Here is a 15,821-nt window from a genome sequence, read left to right on the forward strand (position 1 = left end):
GGCAGAGCAACAGTGGAGGGCATAGACTTTCATTTACAGTAGGTGGTACAGCGATGACATTAGACCTGCTTCCATTATTGATTAGCTTAGCGCTTAGTCAGAGTGACTTACAAAGCTTCCATTCTGTGCTCATTAACCATTCAGACAGCTGCATATTTACTGTGGCAATTCAGGGTAAGCGTCTTACTGGGAGGAACAAAAGCACTGCACCACGTGGGGTTTAAAAGTACAATACAAGATTACGTTTTAATTAATGATTATTAAAGCGTAACCTTTGAAAATTATGCTAAGGCCTTGCTCTGAAACACAGCTGCACACTGACTTTCGCCAGCAGTAAACTGCTTGCCCATGTCAGGCCCAAGTTGTACAGTGTAGGAAAGGTCACAAAATCAACTAAAACACAATAAATTGTCCCCGTTGGGGCCCTGGGTCTGGGATTCCTGTGTGTCAAGCCTGACTGAACGGTTTAGTGGAAAGCCTCTGTGCAAAGTAAAGAGTGCTCCCCTCCAAACATTTCCACATTTAATTCCTTAATCTTCAAAGAGAGGTTTCAGACAAGGATAAAGCTAACATAGAGGGTAGAAATATGGAACAGAGTGCGAGACAGGAGGTTTTCAGCACACAGCCACACTGTCTCCTCGAAAACACATGGCTAACCACCCTCATGGCTGACCACAATGCATGTCACGCCAGCTGTGTTGGCCAGTCTCTGAAGGGGACGGGACACTTTGAACATGTGGGGTGGTGGTGGTGGGAGAGTTGGGTTGTTTTTGGGGGGGGGCTGCACAAGGGCCGTGCTATGTGAAAGGTCAAACAAATGATTCATCAATCTACTGACACAGGAGAGAGAGAAATCTGTCAACACGCGCGGGCACGTGCTTCACTTCCTTATCTGTTCCAGGAGCTTTGAAGATATCCATCAACACGAGGACCAGAAAAAAATCCCGCCTATATTACCACGCGCATCATACATCATACAAATATCACATACGTCTGTGACAAAGAACATGTTTGCGGTAATATGATAAGGAGCTGGAATGGCGATGAAGCAGGAGCGGTACCAACATCACCACCATGACAAACAGCTCGTTTATGGACATCTGGATGCCTGCCTTACATTGCTGAAACACAGAAGCCATTGGAGAGCCTCTATTTCCTCCTCCCCCTGCAGGAAGGGCTGTCCAAGGGTAACCGTGTTCTCATTCATTATTTATCACACGCTAAATCGCTTATTCATAGCTTTTTAAAACTGTTTTAATCCAAATTCTTTTTTAGTGCACTGAGACGCCGGACGGATCCATACACATCCTCAGGTCAGGAGTTCAGCTGCTTAAAAACCACACAGCAGACGTGCTTGACTGGCACTATACTAGGAACAGGGGTTTGAAGGACCTGTGTGGCATTAAGCGCCACCTATGGTCCAGCCCTGCAGCCAGGTAAACCTGCACGGTAATGTACCACATTAAAATGCTTTCACAGTGGGGTTAAGCACAGGTATGAATCTAATCCAGTAGCAACCAGAATCTGTTGCTATGGCGTCCTTCACCTTTGCACTAGTTTGTCTACCCTAGCAACAAAGATGAAGTATTCAGCGCACTCCACTTCTGTCTCACTTCTGCTAACTATGTATGACTTTAGTGCACTGGGTTTGAGCATAGCTCTGCAGCCAAAGGTCCACCACTGTTGACTTCTGAATCGATCAATAGCTGACATGTGCACTACATAGACTGACAAGGTCCTCCTGCAGCGGAAGGATCTGCCCAATTCACGTAGGGCTGGTTACTTGGAAATGGCACCCCACAGCAACACTGCAGAACACAGCAAACCCGTGACTTCTTCATGATTGCACATGATAACGTTCTCATCTGGCTAATTAGCCTTCTTTCATTTTAGGTATTAATCTTCTTGCAACTCCAAACTGTAACTTTTTTTTTTTTTACAAGATTTCCTTGTTATCATTGAAAGCATGTACTGCGTGTTTTGTGAAATTCAGTGTCCGTCTTCCAGGAAACTATTACGATATTTCAACACATGGTTCAAAATAACTGTCTTGCTTCCTTTGTGCATTACAGTGCACCCCTGTAGATGCAGACTGTGCATGCAACATTTACACTAGCAGTTTTTCATTATACTGCTAACCAGCTAACGCATCTGATTTACACAGTGCATATACTGTGCAATGCAACATATGGTGATGGTATGGATATACTGAGGCACTGTGCACTCGAGACATTTCAAAGGCTGAGATGAAAAACAATAAACACTATTGTACATGACTTTAATAACTTGATTCTGTTCTGTGACTGAATATTAAATTATTTATTACAAGGTTGTCATTGTAAGAACCAAACCATAGAGGTTAATGCATCGTGAATACATGAAATGTATTAATACTGAAACACTTAAATCACAGTGTATGACTTTCAAATGAAATTAAGGGGTCAGCTCACTCAATGAGCAAAGTCCTTACAAAACCAAAAATATACTAAACTGAAGGGCTGTTACTTCCTGTCAGAACACACCCATTTTTCAAGCATAATTTTTTAAAATGAGAATTTCAAATTAGCGGCACACAAGATGCACACTCCCTGTTAATAAAGCATGGGTTAGTGGGTCAGAAGGTCAAGAATAAGTTCAGTTACACACTCCTCTGCATGCCAGTTTAAATTTATTTAAAATGAGGGGAAACCCACATCTCCACACAAGCCGTGCCTTTGTATGCGTATAGGGTATCAGATCATCAAGACAACACACAACGCTGTCTTAAACTTATCACAGGAAATATACGCACATCCACAATGCAACAAAAACAATTAGATGTCCACACAAGGTCTGCTCCCCACTGGCTCCTAAAGACATTCCACTTTGCAGCGAAACTGGAGTGACCTTTAAAACAGAATTTTGTCATTTTCACAAGGGTGCCAAACAACATTGCCTCTCCCATGAAAGCGATAACTATGTGTCTCTACTTATCCTCTCCCGTCACACCAGTCCATCAAAATCAACATTCCAACACACACGTTCACAGGAAGCTAAACCTCACGCGCTTATTCCGCAGGAAATGGAAGGGCTAGGTGCTTGGAGCCGCAAGTATGGAGTCTATAAATTCTTTAAGAAGGACCTGTCCTCATATAATCATTTCATCAGAAAGCCATGGGGAGAGGCCCCTCTGCTGACAAGCCACTAAATCTCAGCGCCCCCGTCCTCCATTCCGACCAGGAGCACGGACAGCATATCGGTGTTCTCTTCTGTTCCCTGCTGAAGCCCCTCCCACCCTGCCCCTCACATATAGAACGCTTTACTGGAAAGACAATCTGGCTTCCCTTTCAGTGTGGACTGAAGGGCGAGGCCCCACAGCGTACTCTGAGAGTACGCTGACTGTGACACAGCGTACTCACTGTGCAACCGGAGACAGCGCGAAAGGTACCGCGTTTCCAAGCTCAGTTAAAAGGCTTCCAGCCGGAGTCTGTCCCGCTGCTGCAGTGGGAAGGACGTGACAGGAGGGGCCGGATTTGAAGCAGATTTCACAATCAAATTCCAAAAAACGTGCAGTACAATAAAGAGAAGTTCTGTCAGGCGGAGCTTGTCGGGAGACATGCTGTACTTCCTTGTTCCTCTCACAGCAAGGTCACTCATCCATTGGGGAGTGTCAAAACAAAGCACATCAATGTTGCTGCTTTGGTCATTACCCTAAACCAGCTGGGTATGGTTTTGTTTAAGGAAGATGCTGGTGGAGTGTCACAGAGACAAATGTTTATTATTTCTGGGCAAAGACTGCCTTCCAGACTAAGCAAGTTAAGGAGAGTCAGAAGCTTCAGATCAGCAGATCAAAGCTTACTTGGGTCCAACTGACAGTGCCCCTACTGAGCCTCACTCCCCAAAAGCTTCTCAATCCAACCAGAAGGGGTTAGTCACCGGCCATGTCATCTATTGACAATCTCCAGGAGAGCATGGTGGCAGAACTAATTGGCTTCAATCAGCTGGGGATACGGGTGGGAAGGCTTGCTCATTACGCCACTGGTACTTTGCATCTCACTTGGGCCCACAAATTAATTGGATATCCTTGGGAGGGTGTGCCTACTGTTCAACCAGTGTCTGCCTCCTGGTGTACTGTGGGATTTGTAGTCTGAAAAGTGGTCACGTTTGCCATGCTCCCACTGGGGTGCTGAGGTTGTTGTGGTGGGGCAGGCTTGATGGTCAATTGCCAGTCATAAGCAGTTGAGTGGAAAAGGGGAAATTTTGTTTTCAACTCCACCAGACAGAACCTCTGAAAGGATCAGAGACCTGAAAGACATCCCTTAATTGAGGATGGATCTTGTGTCAGCACAACCACATCTCAATCAACCATCTGGAACACCAAGGCAAATGAGAGGAGAACAATGTTTAATTACAACAAGGTTAAATGGGAGCACTTTCTCTCCAGCAAACAATTAATGAGGTGAGTGTTCTCTCCCTCTCTCTCGCTTTCTCTCTCACTTGCATTCTTTGCTTTCTGTGCTGCTTGGAAACATCTATAAAGATACCACAACTGCATCAATAACTCAGCCAAAACATTAACTGTAACCGATGGCACCGGCTTTTTCTCTGATGACATTTTTCCATGCAGATTTTTCAGTCGGAACAGCACAATGAAAACACAGCTAATCACCGTAATTGATCTTGTTTATGTGACGCTCAGACGTGCACTCACATTGCAGCAAACAGGCAGACAGCTGGCAGGCTGACTTATGCCCTGAGCGTCCCCTATTTAACTGTGGATACTGCGGGCAGGCCACTGTGGCGTACATGAACACGGCGCACACCTCTTCCTGCGGTTTGTGAGAACAGAGGCGGGAGACCGTAATCAGCTGCAGCAAAGCGTAAAAAGTGCTGAGCCGGTACATTTTCCCCACCTTCTGCCCAATAATGAGACTCCGGGTGGAGAGAGGATTCCAGCGACGTCACACTGAAACTGAACTCACCTGGTGCAGGCCACACCGCAGTCACTGCCTACGCAGGGAAAACACGAGGGCGGTTAAGCGTGCGGGTTTAGCCCCAGTCTCTGTTTCACTATGGGAGGAGGTGGAGGAGGGGGTTGCTCAAATGTAGCCCCCCCCCCCCCGGCTAAAAAACCCAAACACTGGGAGCCAACGCAAGCCCAATTGTTTTTTTGTCAGAACCCAACAAAACACGCTCTTATCTTCCTTCCCTCCCCAGGGTGCTACCGTGTTGCACCAGAGAACAAGCACACGCAAAAACACTCATCGCCCCTGAGCGGGGCTGTTTATATTCTACTGCAGCAGCCCGGGGTGAACCGGGCCGCTGTGTAACTCTACTCTACAGAAAGCCCGAAGATGGGGAATTCATTGATCTGAAGGAGTTTAAGATTGCACAAGCAGGGAGAATGTGTGTGTTTTTTTTTTTGTGGATACAGGGAGTAGATAATTTCCTCAGGGTGGTAAACCATGGTTTTGATCCCTGTTTTTACTTTTGAGTGACAGGTTTGAGGAGTGTGACTGGCTCACGGCAGAAGCAACAGATGAGACCAGACAGGGAATGCAGAACTGCGAGTCTCATAGTAAATCTCATTTAATATACAACTACAGTGTTGTATAAGACCAACATCCAATACACAGAAATTAAACGTACACTCCTAAAATCTACATGAAAGTTGTACATGTCACATTGGTTCAGTAATGCAAACAACAGCAACACCTGGCTACAACACCTGTCCTTTAATGTAACATCCCTTCGATAATCGAACACCTGGCGAGCTGTAAACTAGGGTTAATACTTTACTAACATTCTACTCTTTTATAATAAACAAATCCAGGTTTTCATAAAACTTTTGCGGAATGCAAAATTATAGAAGTTTCGTGTAAAGCCAGTTAGCTGACTAAATTAGCTAGCTACCGTAGGTTTACAATCAATAAGGTTATCTAGCGAGCCAGTTTGCAAAACATTGAAGCTGATCGACAAATATATAACGACAACTTGCACAACAAAACACGTTCGTTTTAAATAAATAAAACAGCTAAAATACGACTTGCCAGATAAGTAGCCCCATTGACATCATTCATTCCCAGCGAGACTAGCTAGCTAACCTAACGTTAGCTAACACATAACGTTAGCAAGTTTAAACATGTAACTAGCCACTCACTACAAAAAAGTCTTGTTATAGTCGCTAGCTAGTTAGCGATCCAAGTCATTGTCTGACCTTTAATTTCGTACAGCTAGGTAGTAAAATGTTACCTGGCTCTTTTAAAAAGTGTTTAGTATTCAAACCAGGCCGTTACAACCCCCCGCTTTCCTCTATCTTAACGCCGCCTTCAAACCATCCCCAGTTGGAGACTTCGTTTCCCCATCAGTGGGTTTTAGCGAAATTGTAAAACACTCCCTCTCAGTATCTTGTTTTATCGCGTATCAGAAAGGGGTTTTATGCGGATTAAATTACCTCCTTACCTTCTGAAAGAGTCAGATGGAGGCTTTAATGCGGGTATTATCGCATTGAATTTTTTACGCGTTTATGTTTGAGTCAATCACTGACAGGCGTACCTGCTTGCATTGCTACGGTGGGTACACACTAATTTATTCGAACGACACTTTTCCTTCACTTCTTTATCCGAGAGGAAGGCGTGTGTGAAACTCAGTTACACGGCAACAGATGGGAGTCTGTCATGTGTCCGTGCTACCACGTTGCATGGGAAACAAAGTTAAAGTGCACAAAATGATGCGAACGCATCAAAGATAGGCAGGATGTCTCACTTTCGGGACCGACGGTGTCACCGCTCTCTTAAAATTGTTACCTAAATTTGTGGGCGCGTTTGCATGACATAACACGGTAGATAACATTTTCTGCATCATCGCGACTCAGACAGCTGTGTTGACACAGCGCAACAGAACAGATAAAAGAGTGACGGGTGACTACTGGCTACCTGCGCTTGTTAAGTTAACTTTGGGGTTTTAATTGTTTCTCCGACACATTGCTTGCCTCACACCGCAGGCTCTGATTCTCACTTTTCACTACAGAAGGAGGAGATTAAAAGAACTCCGAGTTCATTTTATACACGAAGGAAACGTACACTTAATTCCGTATAGTAATTAATTCTTAAATCCGTATAGTATTAGTGAATCTACATTGAAATGTACTACATTTGAAGTTTTCAAGAAATCAATAGCCAAACACCAGGAGAGTGCTGTTAGACATAGGTTGTTTTTGTAGAATAATCCAACTTTGATAATTAACTTTATTCAAATAAAAACTGGAATGGTTCAACCTCTTAAACCTGTTAGGCACTGGGATTACGGCTAATTTGCTTGTCGTTATATCACATGTTAACGATCGTTCATGACACAACTTTATCTGTGTGATATGTCAACAGGTCTTTAACCAGCTCCATTGGAAATCTATAGATCTATCTATCAAAACCCTTCTGTGCAGGCCTTGGATGTGAAGGCAAACTAACCCAAATTACAATGTTATGGCTAGTATCACCACTAACACTAATTCTGTAATAAGAAATATGTAAAGAACATGGTTGACAGGAACATGCACACGTAGCCATTGAGCAGTGGGTTATTGTTCTATATTTGTTGGTTTTACACCCTAGGTGTTTTTGAAAATTCTACTGACAGTCTCAAATATGTAAGCATTTCATTATATCTTCATGTCCTTATTCATAGAAACTTACAGAGCATTTAATTTACAGGGTAAAATACATGTAGTAAATAAGTAAGTGTGTAATACGCAAATATGCAAGTAAATAAGCAAGAATCCAATAACACACATCCACTGAGGCAATACAGAGTCATCAACACAAATATATCCTAAAGTTTTATGGTTTTGTGTTGTTATGGTGTCTAAAAGAGAGTGAATATATCCTTCCCCTGCCATTAACGCCCTGTATGTATATGCAAATTGTTGTTGTTCCTATTGGTCAATCATGGTTAGCTCTTTTGCTGTGGATGTATTATTCTATCTGATTCTCACGCTGGGTGTGACTGAGGGGTGAATAGCCCTGGGGTGGACTGGAAGTTTGCTTTTCTGGAGCCAAACAAAACTGTTATTATAGATAGTCTGTGTTTTGTTGTGAGCAGTAGAACAACACAGAATAGTTACGTCATTGTCTTTGTGGACTGACTGCCACCTTGAGGATACTTTGTTATAAGGAGCATAAAGGATACCTGACAGATAGGACAGCATAGTTAATCAGTCCCTGAGCTAATTAGCAAAATAACTAGCCGTAATACCTTTTCTATAAATCGTAAATGTCATCTGTTGGGTATCAGTGCTAATTAAAAAAGACATGGATGATTCAAGTTTCAGGCCAATCAGCAAATGCAGATCACAGATTCAGATTAGAGCAATCCATTAGATGAAAACTCAGTATTGGGAAGGCAGCTGAAGGTGGTGAGTGACTCTGATGTTATCAGGAAAGGGTGTGTATTCCATTATTGAAGTGAAAATGAACAGCTCCTCATTGCAGAACCTAAGCTGGGAAGAAAAGACAAACAGCTAGTGGTGGAGAGCCACAGAGTACAAATTGAGATGAGAGGTTGTCACTGTGGGGGGGTGGGGGGGCAGACAGAAGGTATGGTTTGAGGACAGTTGGGATATGGGCTACAACCAGAATCATCAATAAAAATGTTGAGGGTTTTTTGTTTTCATCTTAAAAGCTGTAAGACTCACTTTCATCTCTATGTAGGTCACAAACCCACAAAATGCTCTTGAGTAAGATTGGTGTTGTATCACCGCAAAGACACTGAACCATGAGCAGGAGAACGGATGTCTGCTCATGTGATTCATTTAGTAGTTTATCATTATTCTAATGCTGAACCCCATGTGTAATATATGTATATATTGCATAGTAATTATATATATATTGTACAGACAGAAAGAGGTAGAGAGAGAGAGAGAGATTGTTAGAAATAAAAGAATAAAATAATATGAAAAATATTTTCCAAATATAAATCACTTATGGTTACCCATATTGTATGAAGGTGACAGTTTTACCAATTCACATTGTGGGAGTGAAAGCCACTGGCTCTCAGAGATAAGGTGGTTCCTGTGAGGGGCTTGGGATTTCAGTGCCTCTCTCCCTGTGAAGCTCTCTGTCCTGCCATGATAGCAGGATATCTGCCAGCTTGACACCAGCGGCGTGCTGGCATTGCACTCCACAGTGCTCAGACACACCTTTTTTTTACTTCAGCCTTGCGTCTGACAGAGAGTACTGCAAAGAGCCATTCTGACAACATTCAGGTGTCATTTTTCCCCTGGTACAATCAAGGCGCTGAAGGCTTGTACCTGTACACATATGCAGGCCTTTGGACAGAACCGAGCATCACGGCCATGGTAGGAGACCATCAGCATACATATGTGAGCAGGTTCAGCCTCTCACTGATGTAAACTGCCATCTCATTTTAACCTGCTTTGAATTGTTTATAGCAGCTGGTTTAGGTTTGATGTCTTTGGCATATTCATCATATTATTGGGTTCATTAATAAAGACTCTGTAAAATTATACCTTTTTTAAAATGCTCATTCCCCTTCATGCAACCCTGTATGGAATCAGCAATTGTACATTACGCCCATTTTATTGTGGTAACCGCTGCATTAGTGCTGGACGTCTGGAGCAAGGGAAATACAATCTTCTGATACACTGCCACACAGCTTATGGATACGTTTTGCACAGCGAGTCCCACCACAGTGCACCACAGTGAAGCGGCTCATACTCCCATGACTTGGAGGATAGACAGCACTCATCTGACATCATCCAAGCAACTCGGACGCTTTAGAAATCGCAACGGTGTTTCAGAATGGTGACGCGAGGAAACCCTTGTCAACTTCCCCAATCCTATCCGCAGCAGGACAAAGCTAGTTTGTTCTGCACCAGTGGGCTCCCTGTCCTTTGTCAGTAGATGAGTATAAGGGTTTTGAACTTGGGCCATAGGACTCAGGCAGCGCTCAAGATGAGCCACTCAAGTGCCCAGTCTAGACTACATTCCCATGGGAGTTTTCCTGGATGTCCAGCTGGCTGAGCCATCAGGAGCCCCCTGATAGCACTGTAACTTTGACTTCTCCATGTGTGTTTTTTTAAATGAAGGTAGTGGGGCATTAGCTACACTGGCACTTCCTTTGGTCAGGACAGGACTTGCTCACTGATGTAAGTAGGCAGGTGAGGGATACCACAGCGGGTGTTCTGGTTTCCTGAATGCACTGTACTGTCGCCACTATAAAAGCTAAAAACAAAGAAAATTCCCCCAGGGCATACAGCTCCCAGACATTGAAGCATGTGTATTTGCAAAACGTATGTAAAACTTTTGTAAAACTTGGAACACCGAACATTCTGTCAAGCTTAAATTCAAATTCGCCCCTCCCGTAATTTAGAGTAATAATCTAACTTCTCTCTGAGTCACAGAACCAGGAAGCTGAACAGGAAGCTAAGCGGTGAGACAGTAGATGTCTTTAGTAAGTGTGTCAAAAACAGTCGAGGCTTAGCGCAACGCGTCATAAGGACCACGAGGCTGAGGCAATATCTGCGTTTGTTTAATCACCGTACAGACCGTACAGAAAATGGAAAATGGAGATTAGACATCTCTAGATCTAAGCGCCAAACTTTATAGGAAACAGCCGTCAGGCTAGATGTTGGCCATGCCTGCCTGTTTGTCTGTTCACGACCACAATGACACGTGCTGCGATCACCAAACTCCTGATCCTCGTACTGGTGGCCTTCATCATGTGCCTCCCGGAGTTCTTCACCTCCCATCAAGGTAAGTGACACGGGATTTGCGACGGCCTTGTCTTTGAAATTTTCTGCCTTGCCACTTGGTCAGGAGGCACACTTGTGGCCCCTTACACTGCAAATCTTTTTTTAAAAATTGCAAAGTCTGCTGTTACAACTCAACCTAGAGGGTACCCAGGCTGATTTCATGAACAACTTGTGATCTCTGTCTTGTCATATATGTAATCGGTGTGTAACATTAATCTGAAGCTCTCCGACAATAAGACAACAAGCATTTGAAAATCCAGGGAAAGTGGCTGGAAGCAGTGTACCATGCACATACCCTGTAGACTGCTTTTACTCTTTGATAAACGCTATGATTTTCAGATGTCTTATAAATAAGGGCAACACTGAACAGTTTGCAGAAGGACATTGCTCCTCACATCAGATATTAACCACAGTCTGAAGGTTCTACACCCATTTACCAGACTGTTCTGTCCATTTGGCCCAGAATATGACATGTTGGCAGTTTTCACGTCTGCTAACTGTCAACTGTCAAAACGTTTTGCAGCTCATGCCATGTAAAATGACATAAGAAGACTGATGTTACATTTTAATGCAGATTTTTTTCCTGCCGATACAAGACAACTAACATTTTACTCCTCTGACCATTGCTGCTTTGTGGGGGACCAATTTTTTCCCCCCTTTGCTGTATGCCAAATTGACCTGACATCCACAAAGCTGCTCAGGAATCTAATCTCCACCGTTAAAACCTGCTACACACCACTGCGCAGTGCACGCACACGTTCGTCTGTAGATTCTGGTATTGACATTTCACCTGATAGAAAACACAATGTAATACAATGTGTGGAATGCAAATAAAAGCAAGCTGTTGTTTTTTTCTATTGTATGTTTTTTTCCTCCTAGCTGATCTGAATAATTGCAGATCTTCTCAGTACACAACTGATAAAAAGTGAAAACATAAACCTCTTATCCTCGCTATCAGCAGAAGAAGGAAATTGACACTTCACTGACAGGCAAATGATTTGAATGTTTTTTATTGGCTCTGTAAGTGTATTTGAACATTATTATCTTTTATAGATCGGATGTGGCAGTGTTAACTTTCCGAGTGAGCAAGCAAAGTTAAAAGGGACAATGGTCAAACCGCAAGTGGATAGTTTTATGATTTTAGTTTAATTTTTTGCCAATTCCACGTACTTAAAATTTAAAGTAATACAGTAATAACTATATTAACGATCTAAGAAGAACGTCTTAACAAAGCATAAAGTTAAATGAAACCATCCTCAAGTTGTTTTTGTAGTGCAATCGTAATGCTTTGGATGACACATTAACGAAAGTATTAGTCTGTCATTTTCAGAAAAACACATTCTGCATGCTTCAGTATTCCCACACTGTGCCGATTGTCCGGCACAACTGCTGTGTGACACCGCCCCCACGAGGTCATACGTATAAAAACAAGCAGCATTCAGGGTGCGAGTATCGCCTCATACAAATGGGTTCCAAGTTCAATAGCGACCCATACGGGATGGCTACCATATTGGATTTAGTAATTTGATAACATTTTCGCAACTGTATGTCATAAAGTTACGAAATGCAGCAGAAGGGTTTCTTGTATCGTAAGGAACATTTTTACAATATACACCTATTTCACCATTTTGGATGTTTCAAAAAGAGAGCTTAAAATATATTTACTTAAATGTCATATTGATATTGTAAGAAACAAGGCGTCACAAGCTTTTAAAGTTTTAAAGTCATTTTGGTTATTATTGGCACTTACACAACATCCTCTTTCAACTTACTGGTAGGATGTAGGAAATTTTGCAAATGACATGCTTGTACAAGTTGTGAAAGTTATTGATTACAACTGATTTTACCTCATTAAAATGGTCATCATAAGATGATGAAATGCTTAAATTGCTTTAAAAACTAGATAATCTGAGCTACAGCCATGTCATTCAATAATATGAAACAGTGTAGTTATTTGAGTGTGATCAAATAAGGGGGCTGTAAGCAACTTCCTAATGGTGGAAGTCCTATGCTTATGCTGCTTGGACACCCATACTGGCTGTTCACTGCTACAGCTATACATTACTTTTGTATTTGAAAGGTCACAGCATAGGCATTTCCCAGACCTTGACTTGCTTTTATCTCTAACCAACAAGAATTTGATAAATTACTTAGCTAGAAATCTGAGCTAAAGTGTATTTGAAAGACACCAGTGACAAAAATAATTCCTTGTCCAAAAGTTACTGCCTGCATTCATATCCTGGTACTACTGAACTTCTAAAGCAGTTCCTCAGTTTATCCCTAAGGGTTTTCATTTTTTTTTTTTTTTTAGCAGAGACAGGATACATTTTTCTTCTTTCCTCCAAGCCTGAAGTTACTTAATTTCCCATTAATGTCTTGTGTAATACTGTTTTGCTGGCTACAGTGCAGGAAACAGATTATATTTCCACTGTATTTTACCATTTTATTTCTAACCAGCATTATTCTGTCCTCAAGCTCTATTTACCCATATGGTTCTCCTGATGAAACACAACAGCATTTTATATGTGAATGTGAAGCATTGGACAGGTCTCAAAATGCAACTGTGAGGTGTTTTTTTCCAGTACATGCATAATGCTATGCCAGGTGTGTCACTGTTAGAAATGAATCATAAAATCACTCAATTAATAATACTGTTGTACCATTTAACTTACCTCTGTATTTTTGCTCTAGGTTCTGCCATTCCTTTCAAACACAGTACAAAAGAATGTTTTTAATAGTAAAAGTATGGAAAAGAGGAATTTCTCTGGTATGAACTATCAGCAGACCTTGCTTATATTTCCTGATGTAATTACAAATGGAAATATGACAAAAGGTGCATACACAGGGCACTTTGGTATACTGGGCTAATCAACATTTTTCCTCCCTTTAAGGATTGCACATTTGTAGTCTTTACATGGTGTCGTTGGGAGATTAAGCAGACACATGAACTCTTACACGTAATTACTTTGGTCGGTCAGAATGAAAGTTTCGGTATGAGTTGTCTGAGCTGCTATCTGCATCTGCAGCATGTTTAAATGCAGTTCCCACCAACACCACATCCTTATTGTCTTTCTCTGTCTAACAGCAGTAAGAATAGATTTGTCTTGCACTCGCTACCCGGAGGACATGGGGGAGCCGGGCAACGTCTCTCAGACGCAGCGGGCCAGAGATGCAGGAGGGGGGTCCAGTGGGGGGTGCATCAGCACCTGTCCCAGTGCAGTGAACACGTCACTTTTGGGAGACTCGAGCGGGGGGTGGTACCTGTGCAAGACAGAGATGGACCTGTGTTCTCTTCAGGACAGCAGCCCACTGTCAGGTAGACCCATTTCTGAGTGTGAAATGGTTTTAGTGTGTTCGTTATATCTTCAGCTTAAGCAACTGAGGCCCTCAGCTGAAGAGATCAACAGAAACTAAAACAGGTTTGGTTATTCCCCCTTCTAAACCGCAAAACACACACTGGCACCAGATGTTGGTTTTTGTAGACATCACCTTAGGTAGGGGCTGGGGAAATAAATGTTGCAACGTGTGTGATAAAGTTTGAAGTTTTGTGTGTCTTCGAATATAATTACAGAGAAAATGTTTGCGCTGGGACCATAAAATCAGAAAACATCACAACATTTTCTTAAAATAAGGAACAGATGAAAAGTAATAAGAGGGGAAAGTGGAGACCTGGGGAATTTGAGGGGGTGTTTGATGGAAGGATGCCAGTGGATGTGAATATTTGTTTGAAGAGAAAGCTTTGGGCAAATAAAATATCTGAACTCATCAGGGATTTTCGAGTAGAGAGAGAAAATGATGGCATACAGTAAGGAAAACAGCTGACTTTTCTGGATTAAATTGCTACCTTGTGCTTTCATTACTGACTTCAGAAACGAAACAAACTGAAACTGAGAGAAAAATTGGTCTTTGCTCAAACCCTAGGGTGCATTTTTAAATACTCCTCTCATTGTTTCATGAATTTGCTGTTCCTCACAGTCAGCAGGAGCTCTGAGCATGGCTTTCTTGTTTTTGCTGAAACCAGTTTTTTTTTTTCTTGACAAAGATGTAGAAAACTAAAGAAACCATGCAGAAAGAAAAACAACATGAAAGGGCAAAATTTTGTATTTCAGTCCGTCGACAACAACGTGGTGCATTGAACTCCAATCCCTCTTCCCACGAGATCGTACACTAACCTGATCTCTCTCACGTTTTCCCACGGAAGCTGACATCGAGCTGTCTCTGGCGATTCAGAGCGTGAACCGCGTGCCGCACGTCCTCGGCGTCTCCGGACTGGTGACCCGCCAGCTTTTCATCACGTCAAAGCTCGAGCACCAAGCGTTCCACTGCTGTGTGGACTGCACGGCAGCGAACAGCGCCGCCCTGCCGGCTGCCGCCTCCAACCGCAGCTGCTGCGTCCTCCACATCCCGGGGGCAAACACCACCCCCCCGAACGTAACCCTACCGGGGACACACCCGCTGAGAGGTAGGGTCCCTCTCCTGGCCCGCTGGAGGTGCAGGAGCAGGTGGAGCAGATCTGTCACCTGAACATCTGCAGTAAAGCCTAAAAAGCAGCTACAAAACCGGGGGAAAGCATTTGGTGATGGAAGAAATGAGCACCATTGACATCATACTGATGATCACTTATGTTCTGTTGTGCTGGAAGTCACTCTGGTTAAGAGTGTCTGCTAAATAAATGTAATGTAATATAATGTAAATTAATTTTGAGCTCTTATTAAATACCCACTTTGATAAAAAATTACTTATTGAACAATTCAAAGTGCCTTTTAAATCCAGATGGACTCTGAACTACGCCCACTGTTGTGGTGTGGTTCAGGACCTGGCCTCTGTTCTGCTCTATTTTGCCTGGTGTGTTTAGGGACCTGCAAGTCCAGCCCTAAGCCACTGCCAAGTTTCTTGATTTCATGTTCCCGTGTGCAGAATTATGTCGTCATATTTCAATCAGGGTGGCAGTGTAGCATAGTGGTTAAGGAGCAGGACTCGTAACCGAAAGGTTGCTGGTTCAATCCCCGCTGGGACGCTGCTGTACCCTTGGGCAAGGTACTTAACCCACAATTGCCTCAGTAAATATCCAGCT

Source organism: Megalops cyprinoides, chromosome 22 (genome assembly GCF_013368585.1).
Source record: "Megalops cyprinoides isolate fMegCyp1 chromosome 22, fMegCyp1.pri, whole genome shotgun sequence".
Classification (NCBI taxonomy): domain Eukaryota; kingdom Metazoa; phylum Chordata; class Actinopteri; order Elopiformes; family Megalopidae; genus Megalops; species Megalops cyprinoides.